The following is a 4,710-nucleotide window of genomic DNA, read 5'->3' on the forward strand; positions in this document are numbered from 1 at the left end:
GTCTGTTTTTGTGCCAATACCATACTGTCTTGATGATGACAGCTTTGTAGTAGAGGCTAAAGTCTGGGATGGTGATACCTCCCGTTTTGGTTTTATTCTTCAATATTACTTTGGCTACTGGGGGTCTTTTGTGGTTCCATAGAGATTTTAGAATAGTTTGTTCTAGTGTTGAGAAGAATGCTCGTGCAATTTTGATTGGGATTGCATTGAATGTGTAGATTGCTTTGGGTAGTAATGACATTTTAAATAATTTATTCTTCCAATCCGTGAGCATGGAATGTTTTTCCATTTCTTTGGTCTTCTTCAATTTCCTTCATAAGTTTTCTNTGGATGCTCTTGTTGCTCTGTCTCTAGTTCCTTTAGGCGAGCTGTTAGATTTTGCACTTGCGCTTTTTCTAATCTCTTGAAATAGGCCTGGAGTGCAATGTACTCTCCTCTCAGGACTGCCTTTGCCGCATCCCATAGAGTTTGGAGTCTGTATTTTAATCTTCATTTGTTTCCATATATTTTTTAATTTCTTCGCTAATTGCCTGATTGACCCATTCATTCTTTAGTAGGGTGTTCTTTAACCTCCATGTTTTTGGAGGTTTACCAGACTTCTTCCTGTGATTGATTTCAAGTTTCAAAGCATTATGATCTGACAGTGTGCATGGTATGATCTCAATTCTTTTATATTTATTGAGGGCTGCTTTATGTCCCAGTATGTGATCTATCTTGGAGAATGTGCCATGCGCACTTGAGAAGAAATTGATTTCCCTGGCCTCAGGATGTAGAGTTCTAAATATATCTGTCAGATCCATCTGGTCCAATGTTTCATTCAAGTCTATTGTTTCTTTAGTGATTTTATGTCTGGTTGATCTATCCATTGCTGTAAGTGGAGTATTAAAGTCCCCTACTGTTAGCACATTCTTATCTATAAGATTGTTTCTGTTCGTGATTAATTTTTTAAATATTTAGGTACTCCCATATTCGATGCGTAGACATTTATAATTCTTAATTCCTCCTGATGGATAGACCCTGTAATTTTTATATATTGTCCTTCTTCATCCCTTGTTACTGCCTTTAATTTAAAGTCCACTTTGTCTGATATAAGTATCGCTACTCCAACTTTCTTTTGACTTCTCGTAGCATGATATATATTTCTCCATCCCCTTGCTTTTAATATGAAGGTAACTTCCAGTCTAAAATGTGTTTCTAGCAGACAGCAAATAGACGGGTTTTGTTTTTTTATCCATTCTGCTACCCTATGTCTTTGGATTGGAGCATTCTGCCCATTTACATTCAGTGTTATTATTGAAATATGTGGGTTTAGATCATTGTGTCCTTTGTGAGATTCATGCTTGTGGTGGTGTCTCTAGTATCTTGTGTTGCCTACAACATTTCCCTCAGAGATTCCCCCCTCAGGGTTTCTTGTAGGGCTGGTTTAGTGGTGACAAATTCTTTCAATTTTTGTTTATTTGGAAAGACTTTTATCTCTCCTTCTATTCTGAATGACAAGCTTGCTGGATAGAGGATTCTTGGCTGCATATTTTTTTCCATTAATCACATTGAAGATCTCCTGCCATTCCTTTCTGGCCTGCCAAGTTTCAGTAGATAGGTCTGTCACCACTCTGATAGGTTTCCCTTTGTATGTTAGGGCCCTTTTCTCCCTCGCTGCTTTCAAAATTCTCTCGTTGTCCTTATATTTTGCCAGTTTCACTATGATATGTCGTGCAGATGATCGATTCAAGTTACGTCTGAGAGGAGTTCTCTGTGCCTCTTGAATTTCAACGTCTACTCCCCTCTCCAGGTTGGGGAAGTTCTCTGCTATAATTTGTTCCAGGACTCCTTCAGCACCTTTCCCTCTCTCTTCCTCTTCTGGAATTCCTATGATAAGGATAATGTTCCATTTGATTGTATGGCTGAGCTCTCAAACTCTCCTTTCATGTTCCTGGATCAATTTATCTCTCTTTTTCTCAGTTTCTTCTTTTTCTATAATGGTGTCTTCTAAATCACTTATTCTCCTTTCTGCCTCCTCAATCCGTGCATTGGACGCCTTCAGTTTATTATGTATCTCATTTATCCCATTTTTTTAATTCACCATAACTATTTTTAAGCTCCATATTGTTGTAGCCATAGTTTCTCTGATATCCTCCATGCTTTTTTCAAGCCCGGCGATTAATTTTATGATTATTGTTCTAAATCCTTGTTCAGTTATTTTGCTTATATCTGTTTTGAGCAGTTCTCTAGCTGTCATTTCTTCCTGGAGTTTCTTTCGAGGAGAGTTCTTTTGTTTCGTCATTTTGGTTAGCTTTCTATCTTTGTTACTTTTAAAAGCTTGTTGTACACACGCACCCTGCGAGTTCTGCTGTATTAGAGAGGGCTCTTTGACTGTTCAGGACCTGTCTGTTCAGGAAGTGTTCTTTGGATGGTGTCTCTTGGTTTCTCTTGTTGAGTGTTTGGTTATCATGTTTCCCTACTGGTAGTGGTATTTGGGACTCTCCATCTTGTGTAGTTTGGCTTGTTTCTTGAGGCAGCCCTGGAAAAAGAAAACACACAACCACAGAGGGAACACAGGTACACAAACGCACAGACAAAACCAGTAAAGATGCAAACCCAGGCTCAGGTAAAAACAGTTACAACAACAAAACAGCTATCTGGAGGGGATGGGCGTGGTGTGGTGTGGGATGGGCGTGGTGTGGTTTAGGCTGGTCTTGTCTCCACTGTGTCCACTGGCCACCCTGAGGCCCCTCCTTGGTGGTTGTGGGGAGAAGAATGGCGTTGCCCTAGTCCCTTCTCAACAAAGCGTTGCAAATCACTTTTTCAGTCTGATCTCCCTGTGCTGAGGATGTAGCCAAGGTGGGCTGAGTTCTATGCCCCACACCCCGCCTGTTTCCAGGTCCCAGTTCCGGGCTTTGTTATACTGCCCTGAACAGTCACGCAGGTTGCTGCTTCCCTGTTTCCTGGTGGTTGAGTGGGGGGGGTGGGGGAAGTGTGGCAGCCTCAGACCCGCCATGGTCAAGCAGGGATACAACCTGAGTGCATACGGGAATGTAGCAACTTCAGGTCTGTAGAATCCATGTCGCTGCAGCACACCGCCGCCGCTTCAGCGGGCCACTGTCACACACCGCTGCTGCTTTACCAGCTGCCGGCACCGCTTCTCCGGGTCGCTGCTGCTGTCGCGGCTTCAGCAGGCCACTGTTGCGCGTGCCACTGCCGCTTCACCGGGCGCCGGTACCGCTTCAGTGGGCCACTGTCGCGCGAGCGACTGCCGCTTCACCCTGCGCCACAACCACCTCCGTAGGCATTGCTGCTGGTTCACTGGGCCACCGCCCCCATGGATGGTGCCAGGTGCATGGCAGTTCAGTTTTTCCTGGCGCTTTCTGGGACCAGGGCACCTAGTTTAAAGTCAGCACCCCAGCCAGAGCTAAAAAAACACTGTCTTTCCAACCCGAGGTTTTTCTCTTCTCCAAGGACAGTTCTATGAGCAATCTCAGCTTTTCTTTCCTTTCTCCTGGACTCGCGGCAGCTCGCCACCACTCTCCAGTTTATCACTCACCGCAGCTGCACACAAGCCGGGTTCCTTCCCCTCCCTCCATGTCTCTGGCCCCGTCCCGCTTTTATCTTCCCCAGTTCGCACTCACATACTTATGAGGTTTCCTTCCCAGTGTACTCTGTCTCTTTCTCTTCCCAAACTCCTGTGGCTCAGTGTCCTATGACTTCAGGCCTTCTCTGTTTGAGAGATGGGTGCAGGCAAAATGTACGGAGCTCCTTACTTCTCTGCCATCTTGCCTCCTGATCACGTGTTTTATCTTCTAAGTCTGGTCTCCTACAATTCTCCACACACTTCTGGCATCTGGTCGGATCCAGTGGGAACCTGGAGAAGGCCAGGTCCGACTGCATACTCTTCTTCGTGCAGTTGGGGGCAGCGCAGAAGTTCGGCATCATCACCCACAAGACAGCCTGCCCAGCCCTCCCCTCCCTGCCTCTTCAGGGCAGCCCACCCACCCGTCCGGTTGGGGCTGGGGAGGGGATTTTGTATTCTGATTCTTAAAGGGACTCTCAAATCACTTCAGCCTTGGGCCCCCAGAAACCCTAGGGGGCTCCCGCCTACAGGACGTGGACAAGTTTATCCTCTGCTCTCAGCTCTGGGCCAAAACCAGCACAAATTGCACTCAGGAAAGGGATCAGTTACCACCAACCTTTGTTCTTCGTGGTTTCCAACCAGCCAGAACGCAGATGGCCAGGAAGGCTCCAGAAAGCCTGCTCTCGCTGGCCTCTCCAAAGGCATCTAAAAGTCCTGATAGTCATCAGAATTGGCAGCAGCATTCCAAGGGACTTGTTCTGCAGACCTGGCCTGTGCGTCGTCACATCTTAAGCCTCTGTAGCACTCACTGTCCCTGACTCATATCAGAGGGTTGTCGCAGCCAGGAGGCTGCACACAAAAGTGGATTCAGGGAGGACAGTTCTTTGAAGGAAGGTTGTGGACTCTGGCACAGGGTTTTACTGCCACCCATGGGCCCAGGGTCAGGGGACAACATTCCCAGGCTAGGGAACTAGGAGGAGAGGCCTCAGCAGAGGGTACCTAACAGACCTGCACTGAAGGAAGCACCTCTTTCCCACCTCCCAGGATTCCTCCAGGAGAGAGCAGGATCATCAACCCCATGCTCTCTCCCCTCAGGTCCATCATTTGCCCCAGGCACCAGGCCTGGTAGAGAAGGCTAGAGAGTG

At 46.5% G+C, this 4,710-nt stretch overlaps 1 pseudogene; it reads right to left on the bottom strand.

The window, feature by feature from the left end:
- LOC144236329 (52 kDa repressor of the inhibitor of the protein kinase-like) overlaps positions 1-3,924 on the bottom strand; it is a 5,303-nt pseudogene extending 1,379 nt beyond the window's left edge.
- Positions 3,925-4,710: the final 786 nt, after the last annotated feature.

This window comes from Crocuta crocuta, unplaced genomic scaffold (genome assembly GCF_008692635.1).
Source record: "Crocuta crocuta isolate KB4526 unplaced genomic scaffold, BGI_CrCroc_1.0 scaffold24, whole genome shotgun sequence".
Classification (NCBI taxonomy): Eukaryota; Metazoa; Chordata; class Mammalia; order Carnivora; family Hyaenidae; genus Crocuta; species Crocuta crocuta.